This window comes from Dermacentor variabilis, chromosome 9 (genome assembly GCF_050947875.1).
Source record: "Dermacentor variabilis isolate Ectoservices chromosome 9, ASM5094787v1, whole genome shotgun sequence".
NCBI classification, from domain to species: domain Eukaryota; kingdom Metazoa; phylum Arthropoda; class Arachnida; order Ixodida; family Ixodidae; genus Dermacentor; species Dermacentor variabilis.
Window position 1 is genome coordinate 71176486 of NC_134576.1, and position 13961 is coordinate 71190446.

Sequence of the window (13961 nt, forward strand, 5' to 3'; positions counted from 1 at the left end):
CGCTTATACTCCGACGTTATCGGCGCGCTGATGAGCGTCGCTCGACGTCGGACGCGTAGGAGTGCGTTGGTAGCGTCTGGTTACGTTGGCTGCGCCAGTGCGTAGAACCGTTGGTCGAACTATAGATGCAGTTGTTCTCGCTAACATGACGTAACGTGTGCGCGCGCTGAAACTACGCCGAACTATATTTGACCCTTAATGGCTGGATCGGCGCGCAAACGGCGAGCCCTTTCACAGGCGAGTTTTCGCCGCATCTCGCTGAGGGCTGCCCGTCCCACGGGCGAATGCACTATGTGTGGCCATGCCATCCGTTTTTTGAGACTGAACTGAACGGCGGAAGCGAAACCGCTCTGACTGATCAGGGCGCGGCGTGAGCTGCGCCTATGCAGCTGGAATACTCGTTGATAACTCACGCTTTGGCACCAGCGCAGCTGTTAACTCCTAAAACCGCCCTTACTCGCAGCTGCTCTACTCTGGGAGCAACAGCATTGTTGCGTGATTCCATCGCCATCGAAACTTGTGAGCCCATGCAAGTTTCGCATCAAAAAGAACTGTTTATGGACGAAGGGACCACGAATAATAAATAGCCTTGACGAGTACAAACTGGTTGGTTGTTGACCGGCATTCTCTAAATCTGCATTGGCACGAACAAATCATTTTGTTCGGTTCAAGGCGATGTATGAGGCGACGACCTATCATTTTCGAGCAACTTGTATTGTTAGTGTTTAGTTAGCTTGTTAGTGTTTTCGAGCGACAGCTTGTCACAGAGCAGGTATCTTTGCCGTTTCAACGCAGGCATAACAATAGCTTCTTTCCATAAGGATAGACGATGTCCAGCTGCCCAGACAGCATAAAGAGTGCGAGTAGTGTGGTTTGTGCCTCTCGGCGACGCTGCTGTTTAATTGTTTCGTACGTAACTCTGTTGGGACCCGGAACAGAGTTCTGACATGCGTTTAAAGAAGCTTCCAACTTCGGCATGCAGAAAAGCCAGTTAAGACGTTTGTTTGGGCTACATTTACGGCAGAGTGGCTTGCGTTCCTCCGTTTCTTCGAATGTGGGAAAAGATAACAAATAGTGCATAGAGCTGGAAACGCACTCAACGTGCTCCCTTAGAGCGTTGGTCTGATCCTTCGGACTGCTTCCATGTTCAGCCTTCAGCACGCCCCAGACTTTCACCTCTTGTGTGTACGAATTAATACCCGAGAGAAACCTCTCCCACCTAGCCCTTCTTTTTTGCCTTCGCGTCCTCCTTCCTTGCGATTTCATGTGTTTGAATGCAGTAGGACCCTCCGCATTTGGATATCGACGGACAATGCCACATGGTCTATTTTTTTCACAAGTACATGTCAACATTCATCATTTCACCAAGGGACTTGTATTTTGCGTGAATTACGATTCGTCTGTAGAATGACTTTTCTGTTCTGTCTATCATAGAAATGGTAAAATACGCTACGGCGTCGTCTATACTAAATTCGCTTATAAAATCTCGTGATAAAAAAATTGATTCTTTAATGTGTTCCAAATTGACTGACGCTAGTTTCGGCCTAGGGGCACGTGTAGGGGAGCCACGTTGTCCAAGATTAAAGTTACTGGACAGTAGTCACTCCTGTATGGGTTTTTCAGTACATTCCATTCTAAGCAAAAGAAAAGAGAAGTAGAGTGACCCAACAGATCTATTGAGGAATATGTATTTAGATAGAGATTGTAATAGGTTAGCTGGTTCTTACTGAATAGACTTGCACCAGAGTTTACTAGGAAGTTTTCGATTAGCCAGCCTCCCGCATCGCACCGCGAGTTTCATCAAAGAGTGTAATAGGCAGTAAAATCATCGGTGATCAAGAGTGTTTCTGGGAGCTGGTCGATAGGGCTTTGAAATTCTGTTTTCTTGAGGTGATAATCAGGTGGTATATCAATGCCATAAATTGAGACGAATCACTCGCACAAACACCACTTTGAGGGGCATCTGCATAGAAAGAATGCTCATTGTCACTGCACTTGGCACAAGTCAGCTCGCCTCGACAGTTCAGTTAACTGTGGCTCAACTTTTGGCACTTGAAGCGACTGAGAGGATTCGGCACATATGGCCTAAGACGGATCTTGAGGTACCCACCCTCGATGGGCTCGGGCAGAACACTTGCGTAGAAAGTGGGTACTAGGTGTTTGGTAGGGATTTCTATTCCATCCCACCACATATTACTTCGCTTGACACTGATGTTGTCCTGATCACTGCAGCCCTCGGGGAGTTGAACCTTAAATAGGCCCGAGAAATCAGCGTTGGAGACGACGCCGTGGCTGGTAGTTTGGGTATGGCGTGGGGTCACTGTTACTGAAGCATCCCCAAAGGACTCTAGATTGGGCAGTTTTTCATGTTGTTTCTGATTTCGGAGCTCAAGTAACAGATCACCGCTTGGCATTTACGATGCTTTGTAGCCTTGACAGATCAATTCACTCAGAAATTTCGAGACGAGAAGGGGTGAAATCATTTTCGCAATGTTTTCAGCCTTATCAGAATGGATGACGTGAAAACGGAAAAGGTTCTGTGCTCGGTTGCAAAAAAAAAATGAAATACTTCTTCGGTGTGCCACAGTTTCTGGCAGCGATCAGCAAGTGCTGCGAAGGAGCTATCCATATATATAGAATGTGTTTCGGCACAGGCGCAGCCGCCCACGATGGAAACCAGCATGGACATGCCACATGATCTGTAAAGGACCGGTCCTGCAAGCACCAACTGTACGCCATTGCTCTAGCAAAATATGAGAGAACAAGATTGGTTATGTCAGGCATGGTTAATCCCTGCTGCCAGGAAAATAGGAGGGAAAAAGAAGAGATAAGAAGACAGGAAAAATTGAAAGTAAGAGAGAAAAACGAAGACTGTAGAGCAGGGCCAGAAAGGTTATCTACTGATTTGCCCAGGATAGGTCAGTCCGGTGGTGACGTCTACGTGAAGCCGACGCCAAAGAAGTGCGTTCCCTCGTCCGAATGGCCATAAAGGTACAAGCACTCAGCACTGGCTCAACCGCCAGGATACCATTTTTCCCGGACATGGCTACGCCGGGGCGGCTATGCGCGGGACGGTCCAACCCTCGTGTGCTCGGGTACGCGGTGTCGCAAGCTACCAAATGTGTGCTGACGTAGACGTTCCTGGAGGGGTATACCTTCTGTCAGAGTTCTAGTAACAGAAAGTTGGTTCCTGTCTTACTGTCTTTCTAAGTATGGTTGTAATAATACTCATAAATTTTAAGATTTTCTTCAATAAGTGTTACACATGACCAGCTCGCAGTGCAAGCATCCTTACTTTATAATAGCTCTCCTGCATAAACATCTTGCGTAGTAAGCAACCACTGAATTATCCAGCTTCTTGTGACTTATTGAAATTGTGAACTTACCCTTGCCTTTGCACCAATATGCACGAAACTGAGCAAAACGAGCAGCTTAGGTATGCGTTATTAGCAGGAAATTTAGGACGCCTGTTGCTCATTTGTCGCCCGCGGGGGTGTTCCTGAGATGAATAATTCGGACGGTCTATTTTTTCAGCTGTTATGTCACGTGGACCAATATTGAATTTGATAACTTGTCAATTTTTTGCTTTTCTTTTTGGTTAATATATTCTTATCTTAAAAGTGAAGGAGACAGACTTTTCTTAAAAAGAAAGCATAACCAAACTAAGCAGATTCTACGCAATTCCTCTGTGAATTCGATCAGCACAATGTTTTACCATCATAAATGCTCATTTTATGTAGGTTGTGTAGACAGATTTGAACTTGAATTTTCTTTCCATAATGCTGGAGCATAAACTGCTTGACTTGCCCCCTTCCCCCTCCTGGATACAGCAGATGATCCAAAAACAAAAAACCACGAGAACCTAAAATAATCTCAAGATAAATAAGATAGTAATATCATAATATTAGTAAATATAAAATAATATGTAAAAATGTAAATAAGGCTTAACTAAACAGAGGCTGTAGGTTTAAGTTACCAAGGGTATTGTAACATACACAGCATGATCAGAAAGGAAATATATGTATCTAGAATGCACTAACTCAGGATCATTAGGTATCTGATGAAAGTACAACACTCATTTATTATTGATACCATGGCATCATTGAGCATTGCAAATTCTAAGCTTAAGACTTCTAACAGTGGCTCTAAATAGTTTTCGAAGTTACATTCCTGTACTTTTGCTGACCTTTTTAAATCACAGAAGACAGTCTTGTCTGCTCACCATATTTAGTTCGATCACCGTCGTTGTGTAGATAGAGTAACCTGTGAGATATTTGGTTTTGTATCAACGTGCTGTCATATAACTGGAAGCCGTTATATTTTGGAGATTGTTTCTGGTGGCAAGGGCAAATGAAACAGGGTAGAGAGATGGGAGTTGTGTTTTCTCATGCCAGATCTCGCAGCAGTATGTGTCAATGCCAATCAGAAGTTCTATTAAAAAATTCGCCAATAGTTTCGCGCAACGCGGCTGAGGGTGCTGACCTGCACGATGAAACTTCGTAAAGTGCCCTATGCTGTCATTTCGGCATGAATCCTTGCCCTGATGCTGCGAGCGTTCGGTTGCTGTGCTGGTCAAACTTTGCGGGCAACCTCGGAAATGTAATTTCTCAATGCACACAAACCAAACACACACAACGCATCAAAAAATAATGCCATAATGCCGTTATCCATTGCGCACGGGCCGACCTAGAACTCTCCCTGCTGTGTGTGAAGTGATTTTTAAAGAAAAATGGACGAGATAAGTGCAGTGCCGCAACTGTCTCTCACAGGAGGACACTGCAACAGTACTCAACGGGGAAAGGGGTATCACGCTATTTAGGCCGACGATATCACCGTCTGGTCTAAGCAAGGCTTGCTCAGCCAAAAAGAAGAACGATTACAAGCCGCAGCAACATGCGTGGAAGAATGCGTTAGGAAAAGAGGCCTGACCTGCTCGACGGAGAAGTCCGAGCTCCTGAGAGTCAGAAGAGGAGAACGCTCGAAAGAACAAATCAGTATCACCCTAAAAGGACAGAAGATACCAAAAAAAGAAGCCGTCAGGATTCTGGGAATGTGGGTGCAGAGCAATCAACGCTGCACACACTCCAATGACCAAGAGCACCAAAAGAGCACTCGCGGGGACCACACTTCTGCGCCCACTTTCCTTCCTGGAGCACTTGTGTGGCTCTCGGTTCCTTCCGCGTCAACTGGTCTCTCTTCAAAACTACTACCCAAGTATGAAGCGCCCTAACATTTTGTCGAACGCTCGTCCACCATAAGATACGTCACCAAGCCCGTTGAACCGTGTTCGGACATGCGCCGTCGTGGGCGAGACATTGCCAACGCCGAGTGCGTCAAGCCGCACTATGATCCACTCATAGTGAGGAGCAGTTAGCTTGCCGGACGGCTCCATTTTCGTTCCTGGGAGTAACTATAGCGAAGAAGAGAGACCGCATAGTGGGCCATCTTCTCAAGCACTTTCTAGGGGGTCAATATATTGAGTACTTTTGCTCGGAGAACGCTGCTCCTGTTGGGGGTCCGAGTCCGGCTCTAACGGTCGGTACCAAACACCGGTGACTAACAAACGTTTTACAGTATATATTGTATCGCAGGTTGCCGACCAAGCCTGGCAAATTAGGCACTTTCTCTTTTTAATGGCGGACCAGAATAGCGCGCTGCCAACACACTTCTCCGTCTTTCATGGCGCCTACCTTGGCGCGTGCCTTTCCACGGTGTTGAAGCTCTAGATCATTGTGTCAATTGAAGTAGTAACTTAGCGCGATAACAGCATGGAAACCACAAAGGTGGACAAGGACAAGCGCTACTCACAACTGTTTAATGGAAGGAAGGATAGTACATATATATCCTCTTGTCACGCATGCACATAACCAACAGAAGAGAACACGCACATGCGCATCAAAGGTGGTGGCGCAAGAAGTTAAATTCGACATCTAGCAATGAGATAGAATTCGACATCTAGTACTGAGATAGAAGGCTCACTTATACATCTATCTCTATTCTGTTTCATATAGAAGGCCTCAAGAACGAGCCTGGAAGAGGGGTTGCCGCTTCTGCCCAGAATAGTATTCGCAGAAAATCGAGCGTCACAACCACACGCTCTAACATGAGCCAACAAATGTGCCTACTATTGTGCCAAATGCGCCAACTATTATTCAGTGCATGAGCGGCAACGCCCCTTCCAGGCTCTGTCTTGAAGCCTTCTTTATCAAAAAGAAAAAAGGTAGATGTGTAAGTGAGTCTTCTATCTCATTACTAGATGCCGAGTTTGACTTCTTGCGGAACCGCCTTTGATGTGCATGTTTTCTTCGGCTAGGTATGTGCATACGTGACAAGAGGATATATATGTACTATCCTTCCTTCGATTAAACAGTTGTGAGTAGCGCTTGTCCTTGTCCAACTTTTTTGTTTCCGTGTTTTTATCGTACCAAGGTGCTACTACAATTATGGACGACCAACTAGCCCAACAATCAGCTCTTGTAGAATTGTGTCAATTGCCACCCCCATGCGAAAAGCGACGGTGTCGCTGGCTTGAAAAAAGTTCTTTCAGGGGCGTTCTCAGTAAGAAATGGAGCTCCTGAGGTGTAATCGGGATGTTCCCTTACGCGCATAAGCTTCAGGCACACTACATGAACAACTTCAGTACGAGGACGACGACAGAGCAGACCACAGGACTGTAGGGGACTAGTTCGTAGGTTACATCTATGAGCCAGTGTGCAACCATGTCGAGACCAAAACACCGGTGCAGCAACTTTTCTGAGTTCACGGTGAGGGATGAGTGTCCAGACCCACACACAGTCGCCGATATTGTAATGGACGCTGCGTCGACCCTGGTTGTATACAATAGTGTCGGTACGCTGTTGGCTCCGCATACGATGTCGACCGAGCTGGCTCGTTTCTTAGATGTTTCAAGAAAAATATTCACCATGTGTTTGCTTGTTGGAATATTATCAGCCACAAGTAGCATGGCATGAAGTGTTGAGGTGAGAAGCCGCCCGTACACAGGTTCAAGCGCCGTAAACAGTGTAGTCCCCTGTGCAGCAGTGCTTTAGGCAAGAGTCACATATTGTAAATTCTCCTCCCATGTCTTGTGATCTTCGTTAACATTAATGAAATGGATATGAGCCAGTATTCTGTTCAAACATTGCGATAATCCGCTTGTTGTAAGATGACACGTGGAGCTCTTGCAGAGACCTGCGTGTTGACAAGAGAACGATGTGCATAAGTTCGGTTGTGAATGCTGCACCACGATCGGTGATGAGAATAGAGGGTACGTGATGTATGACGATGTGGCGGATAAAAACCTCGGTTATTTCATAAGCATTGCCTTGCAGAAGCAAGGCAATGCTTAACTTCGGTTTCTGAGTACCACATTAAGTAGTCGGTAGCGACGACTATGCACACGTTACACGACATCGTCACTGAAAATGGACCAGGTAGATCTATTCCTATTTGTTGGAATGGTGCTTTAGGACACTTCACAGGGTTGAGAAAGCCAGTCAGTTTAATGGGCAGTTTCTTGCAGCACCTGCAATCATGGCACGTGTTCACATACCATTGCACAAAGAGAAACAGCTCAGGCCAGTAATAGTTGTGTCGTATCCTTGCTAACATCTAGTAAATTGCATGTGTCGCGCGCATGGCTTATCACGGCAGACTTGCAAAAGGCCTTGGAACTGTGCCGACGGTTCAAGGAGGTACGTTTTGGAATCGCTTCCTCAGTCTTTCTTGTAAAGAACGTTGTTACACAGACAGTACAATAATAAGCCGTGCTAGGCCGAGCGAGGTAAAACAGCTTCAACTCCTTCAAAGTGCTCAATCAGTAGCAGGAACTTATGTTCAGTGCACTGTTAACCCATCTAGCTAGACGGCGTGGATCATCATCATCATCAGCCTGGTTACGCCCACTGCAGGGCAAAGGCCTCTCCCATACTTCTCCAACAACCCCGGTCATGTACTAATTGTGGCCATGCCGTCCCTGCAAACTTCTTAATCTCATCCGCCCACCTAACTTTCTGCCTCCCCCTGCTACGCTTCCCTTCCCTTGGGATCCAGTCCGTAACCCTTAATGACCATCGGTTATCTTCCCTCCTCATTACATGTCCTGCCCATGCCCATTTCTTTTTCTTGATTTCAACTAAGATGTCGTTAACTCGCGTTTGTTCCCTCACGCAATCTGCTCTTTTCTTATCCCTTAACGTTACACCTATCATTCTTCTTTCCATAGCTCGTTGTGTCGTCCTCAATTTGAGTAGAACCCTTTTAGTAAGCCTCCAGGTTTCTGCCCCGTAGGTGAGTACTGGTAAGACACAGCTGTTATATACTTTTCTCTTGAGGGATAATGGCAACCTGCTGTTCATGATCTGAGAATGCCTGCCAAACGCACCCCAGCCCATTCTTATTCTTCTGATTATTTCCGTCTCATGATCCGGATCCGCCGTCACTACCTGCCCTAAGTAGATGTATTCCTTTACGACTTCCAGTGCCTCGCTGCCTATTGTAAATTGCTGTTCTATTCCGAGACTGTTAAGCATTACTTTAGTTTTCTGCAGATTAATTTTTAGACCCACTCTTCTGCTTTGCCTCTCCAGGTCAGTGAGCATGCATTGCAATTGGTCCCCTGAGTTACTAAGCAAGGCAATATCATCAGCGAATCGCAAGTTATTAAGGTATTCTCCATTAACTTTTATCCCCAATTCTTCCCAATCCAGGTCTCTGAATACCTCCTGTAAACACGCTGTGAATAGCATTGGAGATATCGTATCTCCCTGCCGGACGCTTTCTTTATTGGGATTTTGTTGCTTGCTTTATGGAGGACTACGGTGGCTGGGGAGGCGCTATAGATATCTTTCAGTATTTTTACATATGGTTCATCTACACCCTGATTCCGTAATGCCTCCATGACTGCTGAGGTTTCGACTGAATCAAACGGCGTGGATAACACAGGCAAATGGCAAGTCGATTTAAGGGTCCCATTGTGTCGTGTCGAAAAGTGCGCATGAAAAGGAGCCAGAATTGTTATGTGTCCTTCCAATTTCGTAGACAACGGTAATGTCATATAAATGTAGGCACAAGCTACCTGCCGAGACCTTCACGTAGACAAGCCATCACGGGCCGTGGTGATCGCTGACAGTCTAAAACGGTGTACCGCACAAGTAGGTTCGCAAATTCTATATTGGCCAAACATCGCTAAGCCATCTTTGTACAGGTTGAGTAGTTCGCCTCCAGCTTGGCGAGACTGCAGCTTGCATAAGGAATGATGCCTTCCGCACCGCCTTGCCACTGCACAAGACTTGCACCGAGACCCACGATGCTGGTGTCATTATGAATTTTGGTATCAGCATATTCCTTGAAATGAGCTGCTTTTGCGGCAGGTTGCAAACGCTGGCGCAGTTCATTGAACGATGCCTATTGCTCGTCCAGCCAAAGGAAAGGCACATCGTCGCGTCAGAAGCTCATAAATTTACCAGAATCACTCCACGAAGCGCCTATAATATGCGCACAAACAAAGGATGCTATGGACAGCTTTTTTGTCTGTGGGGGGGGGGGGGGCGCTGAGAATTTGTCGACGGCAGGTAATTTGTCAGGGTCTGGTCGGACGTCCTTATGGCCGACTACATGGCCAAAAAATTGGTATTATGGGAAACAGAAGTAGCATTTTTCAGGCCTAATGGTTAGATCAGCAGCCGGGACAGCACTCTGAACGCCCTTGAGTCATGCGAGATGTTCGTCAAACGAGCTCAAGGATACGATGACCAATTCGAAAAATACGAGGCAAGTGTGCCACTAGAGTTCAGCAAGGACGGTATCCATCATCAGCTGAAAGGTGGAAGCCGCAGAAGAGAGACTGAAAGGGAAACCTATGGATTCGTAATACCCGTCAGGTGTCGCAAACGCTGTTTTTTAAGAGCCTGGTCAACAACTTTGATTTGCCAGTACCCGGACTTAAGATTGAAGAAGTAAAGAAAAAACTTGGCATGCTGTAGGCAATCTAATGAGCCGTCGACTCGTGGCAATAGATGAACGTTGCATTTTGTGACAGAGCTTTACTTTTTTTATCTACACAGAAGCGCAGTGTCTTGTCCTTATTTGTTACACTACAGGGGAAGCCCCCTTGTGCACAACTGGATTACGTCGTCCTGGAGGATTGCTTTCACCTGCTGCTTGATCGTTTCCCTGCCCACTGAAGATACTCTGTAAGGATGCTAGCGTATAGGACGTGCTAACTGGACGATAATAACGGGGTGGTTTGTGATGCACGAGCGTCGCACTTTGGACGTCATCGAAAAAGAGTAAGACATTTCATTAACGAGACTCAGTAAACGGTTTTTATTATGGCCTGGCAGATCACGGTTAATATGAACGCGTTATTTTAGGCATGATAACTCAGACTGCTGAGACGATGAGAGTTCCAACGCGCCAATGGCGGTGACCTCAATGATTCCGGAAAGAAGGGCGATTGTCTTTTTTCGCGGTGAATGAAGATACTAGTTGCTAAAGTTTGCTAGCAGAACGACGGAAAAATTGATTCGCAGCTGAAGAAGCCATCTATGCAAATGGTGCGTTCAAGAAGCAAAAGAACGATTGCCTCAGGAATGCCTCAGTCGTCGTCGTCCATGTTGTATTGGAAAACAGTCAGCAGGCTGCTCTTGGGTTGCAAGCTGACGTGATCATCGGGTACGCTAAGTGCAATATCACAGTCGTTTTCATTACGGTGCGCGGTCGCTTGCGCAGTAGCGGAGCTGACACTAGGCTCTTGCAGGTCGATGATGGCACCGTCTGCTTGAAGGAAATCTGTGTCGAGTATAAAGTTCCTTGAACATTCAGGAAGAGTCACAAAGTCGACGAACAAGGTGAGGCCCCGAATTTTAACTCGTGCCATGCATCGACAAACTGCGTTATCAAGTGCCCTCCTGCAGTATGAATCTGAGTTCTAGGCCATTAGTTCGCAAGCTTCTTTAGTATGCGCATGAGATTCTGATTCATAACTTTTGTTCCCACACCCGTGTTGATGAGCGCCGTGACTTCATGGACATCTACCGTTAATGGTACGTCGCAGGATACTGACACCTCACGACACTGCTTTCTAGGCGTCCGAACTTCGTCATGTCGAGGTGGTAGAAGTGCAGGATCTTCCGCACCCGCACGTTAGCATCCTCACCTCCGCCACTCGCTGGACTCAGTTTTCCCAGGTGACAGGGCTGGGGGAGCGACGCCTGGCTGCGCTCGGCGTTAAAATGGAGCTGGAAGACCGGTTTCAGGCGGGTGACAGAGACCGAGGTTCATGCGATCGTAGAGCAACGAGGTCCTGGCCTCCGTGAGGTAGCGTTGGATCCCCACGGGGCGTTCGCCATTGCGTGGCCACGGCGCATTAATCAAAAACCTGATCAGCGCAACTAGGCATTAAGGACATGCCCTGTAGAGGTGGCTGGTCTTACCGCAATGAACACACAAGGGCCTCCGGCCTGCAATACACAACACGTCGCTCTTGAGGAGTGGCCGTGTTTCAACCATAAACAGCGTACTGCGAGGGTTGAAGTCGCCAGTCGCTTGCTCAAAGGTGCACACACCATGAATATCTGGCACAACGCTCATGCCGTGAAATATCGGGGACAACGAACATCGCGCATCCTCCGCATACGACACGCATTGCAATGGCTGCCTCACTTCGTGCTCTGTTTCGCTTCGCACTGGTAATTGGACAGCCTGCTTGATTTCTTCACGGACGACCTGAGCAACAGAAATTTGTGATATGGATGCCGGAGTCGCCTGAAGAATTTAGAGTTCTCGCTCAGCAATCCTGATGAGCTCCTGTGAGGCATCGGTGTTGTCCAAGGGTACAGCGATAGGGCCTCGCGAAAGGATCGACACGTCTCGTTTATACTGCCCTGTTGGCTGCTGCCGCGTCTTTTCCACTGATGTGGCTTCTATGAGAAAGTCTGCAAAGGTCTTTGGTGCGTTGCGTATCAGGCCACTGGATAAATAGCTCTTGCTTCAGGCTACGCATAAAGGTCTTGAGCTTCTTTTGTTCCGGCAAGGATGGATTCGCGCTGGAAAGGTCGGCTTATACCTTCCACAAAGATTGCGACCCTTTAGTTCGGCCGCGGTAGCTCGCATGAATTACGGAATCTCAGTGTGAATGCCTGAGGTCTGCTCAATTTACTGTGCGGCGGCGGATATTACCGCCTGCCCTCATAAAAGTACTTTGTGAGTCGTTGCAGGAGGCAGGCTGATCGCTATTGTCCAGAAAATCAGCGTCGCGCCACCCGCTAGCTACGCCGTCGACGATTCCTCACGCAGCCCTGTGGGCGGACTCGTTCAGGTTGGACGGGGTGCCCTTGATCTGTCCCATTTGAGCGTGGAACCAGAAGATTATGTGTTACTTGATTTCCTTGCCCTGTAGAATCCATGAGACTGGTTTCGAGACGGTGCCCTTGGCGAATACTCGGACCGCTCATATCGAGTAGCTGTATATCGTCGTTCTTCCGTCATACCGCAGGGCCAACGCTATTGCGGCCTGTTCCGCAACCTCGGCCGCCGTTGAGGAGTTTGTGATTTTTCCCTTCTTGACCGACGCTGACTGTAGCGAACGCCTTTCCTTCAGGGTACCGGGCTGCATCGACGAAACAGCAACTACGGGCACGTTCGCCGGCCTCTTCCAGAAGGGCTTCAGCCCTATCCCTTCGTCTGCCTTCGTTGTACTCAGGGTGGACATTCCGACGAATGGCGGCAACGGTAATGTGCTCTCTCTGTTCTCGAGGTATGGTGCAGAAGTATTTAGGAATTCGCGACTGTTTATCGAAAACTTCGATGGGTGTGGTTGAGGAGGAAGGAACTTCAGTACTCAACTTTCTGACGTAGTCGGTTAGAGGTTCGTGCTCACAGGGTAGTCCTTGAAGTCGACGCCTCGTCCATACGCGAAGAGGAGTCAGCTCTACTGGACTTCGTGCACAGCTTGTAGTCGGGGTTCGATCTAGGAACGGTAGCATGTACCCCGAACCAACACCAAAAAAATGTAATGGAGGTTAAAGACGGAGGATGGCAAAACGGATGCTCTCTCTTTAATGACGCACCGGAAGAACAACGTGCAGCCGACGCGTTTCATCATCTTTCATGGCGGGCAACTTTGCGCGCGCATTCCCGCGGAATGGGAGCTACACCTGTCAATATGCATACTGTGACGTCACACTATGCACTAACCGTTATTGAACCTGAGAGACGCGGTGAAGGACCCTCGGCACAGTCCATGCTGATATGCGCCCACACGCGCGATGAAGAAGAAGGGAACACACATGTTGATAATACTGCCCTATCCACTTAATTCTGTTCGTGTCCGTTTATTTGCGCAGCACCGTTTTCAACTCGTTTACAATGTCGCGTCGATAGCACGCTGGAGGTACATTTGATAAAACAGTGGACCCACTTTGTTAGCTGATGCGCGCGTTCATGCGCTAGTATGGTTGGCATCGCGGTTACAAAATACGGGACTGGCGAGAGTGGTGGCATTCTTTTCCGCCGACGCTCGACCACACATGTGGTTTTTGCCGCCGCCGAACAGTTTTTCCCAGAAGTTCTGCTACGGGCACAAGTTCGCCCAAATAAAGTTTATTTAATTGCGAAGTCACCTACTCCCAGTGCTTGCGGACAAAAACCGGTACTTACCGGTGATAATGTACATAGGATAAAGTGCACAATAAATGCGCACACTAGTATCCCCCACGCGAGAATGGTCATCCTGGCCGCAGCCTAAACGTACAGGGAAGGACAAGTAAAGGACTTCATATGGCAATCGAGGAACACTTCGGTAGAGCAACAATGGCATTCAGTTGAGTTTATAACAGATGTCACTTGATAATTAACGGGAGAAGTTATTTCCGGGACTGTGTATGGGCTAATAAAGCGGAACTGACGCTTCTCACCCAACCCAAGGTTGTGACCTGGGGTCCAAAGCAGCATTCCTTCAC

At 47.6% G+C, this 13961-nt stretch overlaps 1 long non-coding RNA gene across 3 annotated transcripts in view; it reads left to right on the forward strand.

Annotated features, from left to right (window-relative positions):
• The window catches only part of LOC142558056 (uncharacterized), a 120643-nt gene that overhangs the window by 86212 nt on the left and 20470 nt on the right, over window positions 1-13961 (forward strand). The window contains exon 5 of one of the 3 annotated variants that reach the window (XR_012822944.1): window positions 10101-10230. The exons of the other annotated variants lie outside the window; for them this stretch is intronic. This is a non-coding gene — a long non-coding RNA (uncharacterized LOC142558056). Of the gene's footprint in view, window positions 1-10100; window positions 10231-13961 lie in introns of those variants that run through there. 3 annotated transcript variants of the gene reach the window in all.